The sequence below is a fragment of the Macaca nemestrina genome, chromosome 19, assembly GCF_043159975.1.
Source record: "Macaca nemestrina isolate mMacNem1 chromosome 19, mMacNem.hap1, whole genome shotgun sequence".
NCBI classification, from domain to species: Eukaryota; Metazoa; Chordata; class Mammalia; order Primates; family Cercopithecidae; genus Macaca; species Macaca nemestrina.
This window is the reverse complement of record NC_092143.1, coordinates 59,215,481-59,230,160: the sequence shown is the minus strand read 5'-3', so window position 1 is coordinate 59,230,160 and position 14,680 is coordinate 59,215,481. Positions and strand designations below refer to the sequence as shown.

At 36.7% G+C, this 14,680-nt stretch overlaps 1 long non-coding RNA gene across 1 annotated transcript; it reads right to left on the bottom strand.

Moving 5' to 3' along the window:
* Positions 1-7,159: 7,159 nt before the first annotated feature.
* LOC105498388 (uncharacterized) lies at positions 7,160-14,021 on the bottom strand. The gene is made up of 3 exons (XR_011616968.1): positions 13,598-14,021; positions 9,501-9,685; positions 7,160-8,432 (listed from the first exon to the last, which is right to left on the bottom strand). It is a non-coding gene; the product is annotated as an uncharacterized lncRNA (long non-coding RNA).
* Between the last annotated feature and the right edge of the window lie 659 nt (positions 14,022-14,680).

Below are 14,680 nucleotides of genomic sequence, written 5' to 3'. Positions count from 1 at the left end.
AGCAGATTCCCTGGAATTGAATCCTGTTCTGCCACTTTCTATTGGTGTGACCTTGGGCAAGTAACCTCCCTGTGCCTGCTTTCTTCATTTGAGAATGGGATAATTATAGCACCTATCTCAACAGATCTTACGGTGTTTAAATTGTTGTAAATATTTGTAGGTCCTTAAAACAGTGCCAGACACATAGTGAATGCTTTGTGAACATTTGTTAAATAAAAAGTAGACAGATGTAGCTAGAGAATTCTCTTCCTAGTTTTCCTTTTTTTCTTTTCTACAGATTATGCCTCGTGCTTAACAAATATTGAATGATGAAAAGAATACATCTACTTTTCTTAGGGTTGTAAGGATTCATGATGCTATTCAAGAGGCAACTAGTCACTTTAATGAAGGTACTACTATTTTTGGCTTTGCTCTCTAGATATTTTATGTCTATATATGCTGTTTACCTGTAGTTTTAAAAACCATCACACTTTTCCCTCTGGGGACATTGGTGTTTCACGCATGTCTTGAGTAATTAAGATTTTTAAAAATTAAGGATATTTCGCCTTTCTGGCAGTGATGATCTCCCCATGAGAATATGCCTCTTGTAAAGGAAATTCTTCATCCTTCTTCAAAAAAGGAGGAGAGGAAACACAAGAAGTGCCTGATGCAGCGCTCCATTTCCTACTTTGTGGATGTGAAATGTTCAAGATGCTGTAAAATCGCCATGGTCTTTAGCCATGCACCAATGATGGTTGTGAGTGTTGGCTGCTGCACTGTCCTCCGCCAGCCTACAGGAGAAAAAGCAGGATGTACAGATTTTCCTGCAGGAGGAAGCAGCACTAAAAGCATTCTGAATCAAGATGGATGGAGAACGATCCCAATAAACACAATTGGGTATTAAAAACTAAGGATATTTATTACTAATGATGATTTAATAACAGGTTGCTTAATAGATGCAGGACTCTGAAAAGTAGCTTTTTGGCACTAGGCCTTCATGATGATGACTGAGATGAGAGAGGGTGTTGTGATTGGCTTCTGTCTCTGACATTACCTGGGCCTCTAGACAAATCACTTTCCTTTTTTCAGGTCTCAGTTTTCCCATATGTGAAGAGAGAGAGCATTTCCTTCATTTAACTACTGTATAGGCTTGCATTCAGGAAAAGTGAACTGAATGTTCCCCAAAGTATAACTGGGAGCTCTCCTGGTGATTTGCAGGATAAGTTGGAGGTTAAACAGGAGAATAAGGAGGAACATATTCTTCTCCCCTTGAAAACTTCCCAGAGGCTGGAGGTCAGAAGAATTTACCCAGTCATCTTTGTGGAAATCATCACAAACAACAAGTAAAACATGTCAATGTATTTTGAGTGCATTGGCAGAAATTATATTACTTATATTCACAAATTATTTTATATGCATCAAAAGTTTTCAAAGGATTGGAGTTTATTGGAAAGTATTTTTTATATTCTGAGTGCTCATTTTAGAAGGGTATGAAACTCTCTATAAGCAAGATAATGAATCTTTATCATAAAGAGTTATCATCCAAATTTGCAAATTATTAAAATCACCTTCTCCACCCTTAAATTTTTCTTTCATTTGTGGCAATAATTTTGTTCTTTCTCTTACCAATTCTTAAAAATGAATATATGTATTGCTATGTTGCAATATTCAGCAGCCCATTGAAAGTTTTACAGTTAATGGAAATAAATGATCTAAATTTCTTAGTCAAATATTTATATGTCCAGATAGTAATCAAATATCATTATATCTTTACAAGGATCTATTACCTTGACTGCAGTGCTAGATTCCCTACAGGTGACCTGTTTATATCTTGTGGTATTTATTTATTATTGCTCTTTGCTTCTTTGATGTTAGTGCAAATCTCTCCAACTTTCCATTTAAAAAAATATTTCTCTGTTTTTCTGTTTATCTTTATCCTCCTTATTCCTCCACTCCACCCCAGTACACCCAATCCTATTTCCATTTCTACTGTTTATTTTATAATACCATATTTCATAGTATACCAGTAAAGTTGTTCAAATTGTTTAAATTCTGAGTTAATATAGTAATTATTGAAGTATTGTCTGAAAGTTTGGATAAACTTGGGGAGTCCATTGTCTAAGGTGACAAATCAAGAATTCTGATGAGTATTTCTTTTTAGTTGTTTAGAGACAACCCAGGAACTAAAGGATATATTTTCTCAAAATCAAATAGTAACATGTAGTCACAGCTAACACAACACGATACATCTGCACCGAAGTCTTTTCATTTTGTCTTTATATCGTAATTGAGCTTAGAGGAAAACATGGGTCAAGATAAGGACCGATTCAAGTCTTCTGTAGGGTTTTAAATTCCAACTGCTAGAGTATTTGGTCTTGTTTTATTCCTTTTTATGTGTATTAATTTTCTTGACTTTCTAACAGTAGTGTCAAAAGCAGCTAAATACTTGCAGAGAGAATTTCACTCCCTGTGAAAGAGAAACACTCTAATTGTGTAAGATGCAGATTTTTACAGCTGTCATCTTTGAGAGATGCTTTTAATGTAATTGTTTCCATAAACCTGAAATACATATATTATTGACACAAAATTCTATGGAGTCTCTGAAATGGGTAAAAATTGTCAGTTGAATCTTATATGTAAATGTTTATTTGCCCATTTAATGAAATGTATTGTAGCTGTTTGGGGGAAAACGAAAATATGATGATTTTATTTAGGTAATAGGTACAGTATTTAATTTTGAAGGTGAAATTGTGTGTGTTTGTGTGTTTGTTGTTGTTTCCCAAAGTTAGTATTTCTCAGCATGGGTAGCTGTTAGTATGTGCTAACTTCATCTTTTGAAACTATTATTAGTATAAAAAATTTATTTAGTTGTTTTCTAAGATACAGAGTACTTTTAAGATAAACATTTAAATTTTAGAACATATTTAGATTTATAGGAAAATTGAGAAGAGAATACAGAGTTCTCATATACCCATTGCCCAGTTTTTGTTAACATATCTCAATAGTATGATGCGTTTGTTATAACTGATGAGTAATATTAATTAATCATTACCAGCTGAATGCATAGATTATTCAGATTGCCTTTGTTTTTATGTAATGTTCTTTTTCCGATTTTAGGATCCCATCCAGGAGACCACATAACATTTAATTGTCATGTTTCCTTAGGTTCATTTTGATTGTATATTTTCTCAGACTTTCCTTGTTTTTGATGACCTTGATGATTTTGAGAAGTATCAGTCAGATAATTTGTAGAATGATCCTCAGTTAAAAGTTGTCTGATGTTCTCATGATTACACTGGGATTATGGGTTTTGGGGAGGAGGACCACCATGGTAAAGCCTCTTTTCATTACCTAATATCAGGGATATGTGTGATAAATATGACCCATCACTGCTGATGTTAAACTTGTTCACCTAGCTGATTTAGTGTTTGTCATGTTTCTCCATAATAAGATATTATTTTCTTTTTATTACTCTTTCCATATTGTACTTCTTGGAAAAAAGTCACTATGCACAGTCCAATCTTAAGGAGTGGAGAGCAACTTCTTCAATTCCTTCTGGGTGGAGTATTTACATAAATTACTTGGAATTCACCTGCAAGAAAAATTTGTCTATTCCCACCCCCATTTATTTATTTATATCAACAGAAACTCGTGGATATTTATTTTACACTTTGGATTATAATCCAATACTGCTTTATTTTCCTGATTAAACTATTCCAGCTTTAAAAGGACATATATTTCCTTCTTTCCTTCCTTCCTTTCTTCCTTCCTTCCTTCCTTCCTTCCTTCCTTCCTTCCTTCCTTCCTTCTCAAGAATATACTGCAGGCTCATCTTGTATATTTTATACCCCAATCTTAGAATCAATCATTTCTTGAAGGAACACTGCATCCTGTTATTGGAGAATGGTATTGGAAATAAAACTCTGGCCATTAAGTGTGCTCATTGCTACTGAGGTGTTGTTTCGTTTAGATTCTCTGAGCTGAAAGATCACGGAAATATGTGTGTATACTAACCCTATATCTACACATATCTATACATGTTTACATATGTATAACCATCTATATTTAAATTAAGCTAAATGTGAGATTATACTCATGTCTCCAACCCTAATACATTATAGGCCAACTTTATTTTAACTTAACAGGTTTATATGGGAAAGACATGAGAAGGAAGAACAGGCAACACAGTGTTCCTACTTTGGAGTTGATGAGTCCACAGACTACACTGAGCTTTCACAGGACATAATGAAGGAATAAACTACATCCTGTAGTAACAACTTTCAACTTTATTATTTACTAGGGTTACACTTCAAATACTTTTAGTGTAACATGCAGAAAATAAATACTTTGCAACTGAAATCCATTATCTTCAATAAGAGAGTTGTAAGGATCTTCTAGCTTTAGAAGAAGGCCTCAAACACAGACCTATTGGGAGAAAGCTATAAGAAAAGGATCTCAGTCGATGCTGATTTTACTTTTATAGGTCATGGCTTTTGACAGTCACTGAAAGTTTCTATAAGGGGGTAATTGTAGCTACAGTGCACCTAATGGCTCACTGACCAGTGGGAGTAGGAGGGAAGAATTCAGGACCTAGACTAGAAATAAAATGGACTTGAGGCTTACTTTCATCGTTTATTGGTAACACAAGTATCCCAGTGTCTTTAAACCTTAGTTTTTTTCATAGAGTGGATAGTATTAATTCCTACAAAATTTATTTTAAGCGGCAGTGTAATAATTAAGAAAACTGTGAAGTGTGAAAGTAATTTGTGAAATAATAAAATAATACAAAAGAATTATTATTTATATTATCTTTAGTGGGAGGAGATCATACCCATTGGATAATTGGAGATGCCATAGCATAGTGGGCAAGAATGTGAACCCGAACTATGCAATTTACCAATTGTGTGAAATAAGGCCACAGACCCTTAATTTCTCTGATTCACTTTTCTTATAGGTCAAATGGGGTTCATTTATCCTATAAGCTCATTGTAAGGATTTGATGGGAGAATACCCTGTACCTGGAAAATACTCAATGTTGGTTTAGTAAAACCCAAATAATTGATTCACAAGACAACTGAGAAATAAATCTATCTACATGTTAACCTTCCTTGGATTTCAGTTTAATCATCTGAGGGGTGGAAAGGGGATTGCGTGGTTGCTAATGTCCTTTCTTTCCATCTATAAAGTTCATATTCTGAATCTCTCTGTTTTTCGGAAATGCTGATTGGTGCATGGGATATGGGATCCTAGTTCATAACAGGGCCTGGGTAAATTCCCTTGATATAAGTGGAGGGATTGGCCCTCCCAACTTAGCTATGAGGGGCCACAGAAAAACTACACCCCAATTGAGTGATTAGAGGCAATTGTCCACTAGATAGGCACTTCACTCTTATGGGCCCCCTCCAAGGGTCTAGGAGGGGCACTCGCAATGTGTAAAATTTACAAAAATGAGATTTTTTACTGTAATCAACTAAGAGTGCCATTTCTACTCTGACTTCCCCTCATGTCAGATGGCTTTGGAGGAGTTGTGAATACTTTGAGACATAGCTAAAGGGAAGTTGATTCGGGAATCTGGTTTGGATTGATGTAGAAGGATGCATTTATGTGGTTCACAACTGCTTCCATGTAGAGTTAAATTGTTGCAAGCTGACCTGATGTAGGAAGGACTACTAGGAATATTCTGACTTCCCACTGTGCTGACTTACATAGCAACAAGACATGAAACTCTAGAGAAACTTTGGGAAGCTGAAAAAAAAACTTACTAAGCTATTAATAATAAAAACAATTAAATTTTTTTCTTAGTTTTTTTTTTTTTTTTTGAGACACAGTCTTTCTCTGTCACCCAGGCTGTAGTGTAGTGACATGATCACCACTAACTGCAGCCTCGACTTCCTAGACCTCAGAGATCCTCCCGCCTCAGCCTCCCAAGAAGTTGTGACCCCAGGCGCCTGACACCACACCTGGGTTTTTTGTTTTATTTTGTTTTTGGTAGAGATGGGGTCTCCCCATGTTTCTCATTCTGGTCTTGAACTCCTGGGCTCAAGCAATCCTTCTGCCTCAGCCTTAGAAAAGAAATTTTGATCAATCACATTAGAAGACAGATTAACTGATTTACTTTTCTTCCTCTAGAAAATGGCATTATAAAACCTTTGTCAGTTTGCTACTTTAATAATATGAAGCCAAAATTTCAGGGAAAGGAGTATTGTAGAGGTCTGTCACACAGTTAATTAATGTTACATTATTTTCCTGGATTTGGCAATGTTTATGGTATTGTTAGCTTTAAAAATTTGTAATGTTATGCACCATAGAATGTGTACTTGCCCCTGTATCTACCCTACATTTGCTTCTTTGAGAATCCTGCCAACACATAGAATCTGTAACAAGTAGCTGTGGAAATAGATGGATTTCTCTGGTACACAAAGATGTAGGACTGAATATAGATTTTCCTTTAGATTCTTTACATTTCAGGAATCTTCTCTTGAGAAATGAGAATTGGAAGCTCCTAGAGCCATGCCTTCAGTGTTTTCCTTCTCCTAGAAATCCCGGGCTCTTAGGATTTCTCCTTCTGTTTGTGCAACCTCCTCCCTTACTGACCTAGAAGAATACTGTGGCTCCCAAGGGCCCAATTAACTATTGGAAGCCACTTAGGAAATTAGCTTGTCATCACTGGGGATTGGAGACTTAGACTTGCTTATTCTAGTTGTGCTGATTCATAGATGGATTCCACTATGCATTTATCATTGATTCATTGATTTGTTCAACAAAACATTTAATGTTATATATAAGATGGCTTTTGTGTTTATATGTTGATTCTTAGAACAAATATTTAGAGACTTGTACAGTGGAAGAACTGGTGCTGCTAGAAAAGCTGATCATGGCCGGGCGCGGTGGCTCAAGCCTGTAATCCCAGCACTTTGGGAGGCCGAGACGGGCGGATCATGAGGTCAGGAGATCGAGACCATCCTGGCTAACACGGTGAAACCCCGTCTCTACTAAAATACAAAAAAAATTAGCCGGGCGAGGTGGCGGGCGCCTGTAGTCCCAGCTACTCGGGAGGCTGAGGCAGGAGAATGGCGTGAACCCGGGAGGCGGGGCTTGCAGTGAGCTGAGATCCGGCCACTGCACTCCAGCCTGGGCAACAGAGCTAGACTCTGTCTCAAAAAAAAAAAAAAAAAGAAAAGCTGATCATTTAAACCCTCTGTTGCTCATCAATATGGTTCTGAAATCTACAGAAACCTGGGAACTCTTCCAGTATCATAACTTTAAGCTGGCTTTTCTTGTAATTATATGGATTCATGATGGCAACCTAGCTATCCCCACTCCAAACTTCTTTATTCCAATTGTCACATGTCATTAACACTCAGAATCTGAGGGTGGATCATCTTGATTGCTAAATGAATCTCCTAATTAAAAGTAAAATTTATGAAAATAATTTAAAGTTTGCTGAATTATTCTGGAAAGTGACGTATCATTGATCAAAACACCTGAACAACAATTTGGGTGTCAAGTTCTCTATCTTGGTGCAGACATAGTGATTTTATTTGTAGGTATATATCTATGTTTATATGTATATGTGTGTACATATATAGTATGTATGCTACACAAAACATAGGAATTTACTCAATACATTTCTATGTATGTGCATATACATGTATATGTAGGATTGTAATTACTGCATATGTGCAATTCATAGAACTTAAGAATTATTTTACCCTTTCTTGGAGAGTATGCTCTGCTAAAATGTTGTTTTAGGACCTACGTGATAGCATTAGTAGAGCAAAAATTACTGTCTCCTATGACCAGTGTGGATTTTACTATTTAAGAATATATACACATATGCGCTCACTGGCTTTGAGTGTGAATTATTGGCACATTCAAATAATAATATTGGCATTATTTCCCAAGAGTGTGGCATTAGGTGGCAGATGCTGACATTAAACAACTAAAAGTATTTTGTTGTGCTCTCTAAATATTTCAAAGAGGACAACATCAATCTCCTGAACCCAAATTTCTGTACATCTCTGCCCCAAAGCACCGGGTGAATGGACGGAATATGCTTTAGGCAAAAGAGCTTTAGGAGTCCATCTCTGGCATCCAGGCAGCAAACAGTGGCAAATGAATCTCAGCTGCAGAGTCAGTTAGAGTGTGGTTGATAATTCCGCCCTCTAACAACTGCAGATAATGTCAACCTGTTACACAGTAGCCTAGCGGCATTAACTGAAGGCTGTGCCTGCATCCCAGTATCCTCTTCCCATCGGAGGTGCTGTCGCGTTCTTTCTTCTCCATTCTCTACTGAGAAGATATGCAGCTCCACTATAAGGGTCCATGGGTAGCTTAAACAATCTCTGCAAGTTATAGCTTACTGTAAGCTTTCATGCACTTACTCTGCTGAAGAAAATGAATTTACTACATGGAATCACACTCCTCTGAAAATATCTCTGGGTCTCCGCAACCTACACATACATAACAAGCAAAAGAGTACTTATAGACACGGATCTATTAAGCCATTTTCCTAAAATACCTACAGTCTTTTCATATGAAACAGAAAAAGAGTCATTAAAGCTATGGTTTGCCAGACAATTACTTTGTCAAATCTCAAGAAATTGCATAATAAATTGTATACATGCATCAAACATGAACAGCAGAGGACTGTAACAAGCTGTGTATTTCCAGTCCACTTGCTCTTTCATCCAAACAGTAGCTTTTGTTTTTGAGAACAGTTCTATATTCTTTTTAAAGGGTTTCATAAAATATGGCTCTGCATTTATCTATCAAACTAAGTAGAAATAATTGAAACACTTAATATGCACAGTAATAGGGAAATGCATGAATAACTTCAATATTAACATCTATTGATTATTTATGTTTTCAAATAGGCAAACGTAGCTGCTAGTATTCTTATCATGTAAATCTATATGTGTATTTTGGCTTTACCTGTTTGATTGGCAAATTTACCGTCCACATCATGGGCATTTTTATTGCTTTACACACTTACTTGATATGCGCATAACCAAGGTCAGTTTACAAACTGACTAGTGTTTACTCAATTTGATTACTATGTTACATTTCTGAGCTTATTTTCCCTTTGGAAAATTAACTGTACAAAGAAGCCTAGTAAATCTTTACTTAAAAATTCCAAACTTTAGATTGATTTCAGCAGTGTGTTTGTATTGATCTCAAAAGCTTTGCGTTCCTAACTAAAAACTAATCTTTATTTCACCCTTTAGTGACTGTAGTCATAAATATACTCACTCCTACCAGTGTAGAGTGGATTAATGGTTATTGGAGATTGGGGCTTCCACTAAGTCTGGGAAACCTTAACCTTTGGAGGACAACATGAAGGCATTTACCCCTTGTCAGCTATAATCCCTAGTTCCTATTTTGACATTTACCTGAGTGTTAAAGAGGAGGCAGAGCAGAGGCTAAGGAATAAAGCTCCAGAGATTCTATTTGGCTATTAATCATCACTGTTAGATTGATTGTCATGCCTGACCCTGGCTACTTCTAGCCATCGGACTCACCACAAGGCATGACTCTGCTGCTCCACTCTGGAACCCAGGTTAACTCCTCCTGGGGAAGCTTTCTGTTGCTTGCCTTCAAGGAAGGACTTATTTCATTGCTAAAAATGCATCTGTCATTATTGTTTCAATCTTGCTGTACTGATGGAACAAACATTTAGGGAGCATGTCCAACCCATTTACAAGATCTAATTATGGAGAATAAAAGAGTTAAAAAGGGACAGAACAGAATTTGTTACCAAGGATAATTAATAACAACTCAGGCAGCAGCAATTGGCTGACAAATAGTAATAAAACCATAAAGCAGTGTTTCTCAAAGTGTGGTCCTTGGCACCTCCTAAATCACAATAACCACTAAGCCTGCTAAATTAGAATCTTGAGGGTTCCAGAATTCTGGACTCTAACAAGTATTCCAAGTAGCTCTTACATTCCCCAAAGTGTGGGACCTACAGTGTCATGTAGGTGTGTTTTGAGGTGCTGCCCCTTTTACCACTTTCTATGGTGGAAAGGAAGAATGTTCATTTTCTTGGACCTGATGGCATAAGTTACTATTTATTTACCCAATATTCATATTTCCCTTTCTCTTTAGTAATGGAAACTTAATTTGTCCCTGAGCTCCTTGCTGCCCAGTTCACATTTGTCAACCTCCCTGACAGCTAGATACAAAGGGGGCTTTTGTATGGGACTTACAAAGTCTCCCTCAAAGGATGGGCATGTGACCTTTTTCTTCCTTTCCTTCAATCTTCTGCTTAGACTGTGCCTCTATCTGCTGCAGCTCCAGTAGCACAGCCTGGACTGGGAGGACAAGGCTGATACCTAGGACTGGTGGGTCAGAGAGCTGGAAGGGCTCTGGGTCTCTGAAGATTTGTGAACCCACTGAACTAGTTCTGGATTGCCTATGACTGGACCTTTTTTTACATGAAAAGAGTTAAAACCTTGCATATTTTATCCCTTGTTGGGGAGGGTACAGGATCATTGTTATTCGTAGATGAATGAGATTACTAACTGGTAGAGAAACCCATTTAGGGTTATAAATTCACTTCAGGCTAAATTCTCCACTTCAGATGACCCCGACTTTTCCCAAGCATTATTATTGACTGTGAGGGTGAGGGTGTTTCTGAATACCGGTAGTGATTTTGTTAAGTTTCTGTGGGCTCAGGAGTCAGAGGCCTACTCCTGGTCTTGCTTACAACTGCAGAAAGGTATGTGTGCCTTTGGCTGTGCCCACAGAACGCAGGTTTGCAGTTGCAGCTGGCCAAGGGGGTTCTAGGGAGGGCAGCAGCCCCAAGGACACCTGTACATACAAGAATCTCGATTGCCTGTTAAAGCAATTGATCATTTAGTGGTGCCCTCTATGCTCCATGAAGTTAACCTTTATCAGACTTAAGGCAAAGACTGTTACATATGGATGAAATGCAGTGTCTTAAAGACATTCAAAGCTTCCTTGAAGTGTTTCTTTTACCGTAAGGATGGAAAAACTGTATTTCTTTTCTCCCATTAAGGTTTTTATTTCTTCTAATTCCAAAGTTGATGCTATCAAGTCATTATCTTTGTGGAGGGACAGCCCTTCTAAACCTTACTGACTTTTAAGTTAAGATGATGTGTAAATACAGCAAGCAGAGTAAGATTCTCTATTTCCTTCACTAGTTGGCTCAGTTATTGAAGTTATTTATTAGAGGCTTCCCCCTAACCCTGCTTTCTTTTCTTTCTCTTTCTGCTACAAACGCAGTTACAACTGTTAACACAATTACCTTTACTAATACATTCATTAATGGGATGGCAACAGATCCACTTGCACAGATAATTTGTTATTAAATTTCACATTCCAAAGTTGGGTGTGACCCTGGTTATGACAGAACAGTGATTCACAAAGTATGATCCCTGACATTGGCCTTATCTGAGAGCTTGTTAGACATGCAAATCCTTGGATCCCACCCCAGACCTTCTGAGTCAGAAACTCTGAAGGTGGGGCCCAGTAATTTGTGTTTTTAGAAGCCTTCTAGGTGATTCTGATGCCTGCTCAACTTTGAGAATCAGTGTTCTAGAGTGAGTCTAGTCATATCTTCAAATCAATCCACCAAGAATGCTGACAAATTAACATTCCTTAATGTATCCACTCCAGTGAAATCCTAGAGAAACTCTCACATGTTGGCCATCAAACATTTAATTATATTATTACTTTTATCTCATCCATCTTCAGCCTACAGATAACTGGGCCAGGCAATAAGATGATTCAGCTTGTACTAAAATAGCACTAATGATAATAACACCTTAAATTGTGTAGCATTTTTTCAGTCTTTAAAGTGCTAACACGTATAAAATTTTACTTGATTATGCAATAGATTCAAATACACCATCTGAGTCAATACAATTTAATTGCAGGAAAGGAATCATAAACACAAACTGTTGCATAGCCATGTCTTACTCTTTTTTTGGTCTCTATTTCTCTGCTTCTCTAGCATTAGAGACTATACTTGTTAAAACATATGTTTTTAAATAAATGAACACCTAAATACATAATTAATTAACTGTGGTTGACTGATGAATTAGGGGGAAAATCTATGGGAGTTTTAAGTCTATTCCATCAGCACAGAGAGGAGATCTTATTTTAAACGTTTCCATTTTCTAACCATAACTTTAACATTAAGACATTTGACAAAGGTTAATACTTACTGACTTATGATGCACTGCAAAGATTGACTTACTGTCTTCATTTTAATAGAAAGCACAAACTTAGGATAGTTACTGAGTCACACGGATGAGACCAGTATTCTTTCTGTGTTATTCTTAAATACTATTAGATAGGAGAATATAATTTTTTGAGAACATAAATACAACATTTAGGAATTGATTTAAATAATTTTAAGTACATTTTTAATTATACTTATAAATTGGGGTATTATACTTCAATAGTTTATTAAATGTAGCTTAAATAGTATTTTTTAAAAACATTAAAAATAAAAACTAAAAATAGTCTTAGAAGATGGGGGAAAATAAAAAGCCTCTAAAAAATACCCTAGCACCTAGCTAAATGCTAAATTTGTAAAAGGCATTAACCAAGTACCTTTCCAGGACTGTAGTCCTAACCAAATATTTCAGGGTTTGGTAATATTCTTTGTTAGCTCTGTGACTCTTAAAAAATAACATCAATTCTAAGACTCTTAATCTTTTTGTAAGCTTTCCAAAAAACAGCAAATCCCAAACCACAGTGTTTTGAAACAAACTTCTGATAAAGAATTTGGAGTATTTCAATAAGAATAACACAAAATAAAATTTCCAAAGTGTGTTTTAGTAGAAAAGATTCAAGTTTTGGAGTTAGAAAACTAGGCTCAAGTTCCGCCTCTGTAATTTACTAGCTGTAAGGCCAAGTTATCAATTCCTCTAAACCTCAGTTTTCTAATCTATAAATTGGGGGCAATTATAATACTTGTCTTAGAGATTTTTTAACATCAAACAGAACTATGCATATTAATTTTCTAGCCTAATGACTAGCAAACAGAAAGTCCTTCATACATAATAGCTCTTATTGTTAGAAAATAAGAAGGTACATGAAATAATTTATAAAAATAAAATGATGCATAAATACTGGTTGATATTGTTCAGTTGACCCTTGAACAAAGTGGGGGTCAGGGGTACCAATCCCTCACACAGTAAAATATCTGCATGTAACTTTTGACTCTCTAAGAACTTAACTACTAATTAACTATTGTTGATGCGAAAACGTTCTGAAAACATAAACAGTCAATTAATGCACATTTTGTATGTTATATATATTATATGCTGTATTCCTACAGTAAAGTAAGCTAGAGAAAAGGATATATTATTAAGAAAATCATAAGGCAGAGAATATATATTTACTATCCATTAAGTGGAAACAGATTATCATAAAGGTTTTTATCCTCATCATCTTTGAGTTTGGTAGGCTGTGAAGGAAGAAGAAAAGGGATTGGTCTTGCTGTCTCAGGGATGAAGGTGGTGGAGGTGGGGGAAAGGCAGGCAAGAGAGGCAGACACACTCTGTGTAACTTCACAGAAATACATCATAATTTCTGTCTGAGTTTTTTGCTTTTTCATTTCTCTAAGAATGCTTCCAAACATTACCAGTTCTTCTTTCACCATTTGCTTTGGTTTCAGTGCCCATATCATAGAAGGATCCATCTCATAAAAGAAGTCAAAAGCAGTCTTGAGTAATTAAAGAGCTGATGTCAGATTGTCTAGTGTCAGTTTGTTTTCTGGCAAAGCATATTTTATGTCTTCTTCCATATCATCTGGCACGGGTCCAGAAGCATTCATTTCCATCAAGTCATCTTCTGTTCATTCCTCTGATGTGGTGTCTATTAGCTCTTCAACTTCTCCAAGATCCATATCTTGAAATCCCTCACACACCCCCACCTTTTTGCCATATCTACAATTTCTTTCATGATTTCCTTGATTGGGTCCATCATAAATCCTGTGAAGTCATGAACAACATCTGGACATAGTTTTTTTAAGCAGGAATTTATTGTTTTGGGCTTGATAGTTTTCATGGCTTTTTCCATAGCAACAATGGAACAATGGCATCTTCAATAGTGTAATTCTTCCAGACTTTCATGATGTTCTATCAGGGTTCTCTTCCATAGAGTGTGTAATGAGCCTTAAAGGTCTTTATGATTCCTGAACTAGAGGCTAAATTAGAGATATTTTGTTTGGGGGTAGGTAGACCACTTTAACACCTTCTGTATTGAACTCATGGGTTTCTGGGTGGCCAGGGGCATTGCCCAATGTCAAAGGAACTTTAAAATACAGGCCCAGCCAGGCACAGTGGCTTATGCCTGTAATCCCAGCACTTTGGGAGGCCGAGGCAGGCAGATCACCTGACATCGGGAATTTGAATAGCCTGACCAATGTGGAGAAACCCCATCTCTACTAAAAATACAAAATTAGCCAGGTGTGGTGGCGCATGCCTGTAATCCGAGTTAGTTGGGATGCTGAGGCAGGAGAATTGCTTGAACCTGAGAGGTGGAGGTTGCAGTGAGCCGAGATCGCGCCATTGCACTCCAGCCTGGGCAACAAGAGCGAAACTCAGTCACAAATAAACAAACAAACAAACAAAAAACAAAAAGACAGGCTCTTACTAGAAAAGTGCTTCCTGACATCAAGGACAAAACATCAATGGAACCAATCCAGAAAAAGAATTCTTTGTCC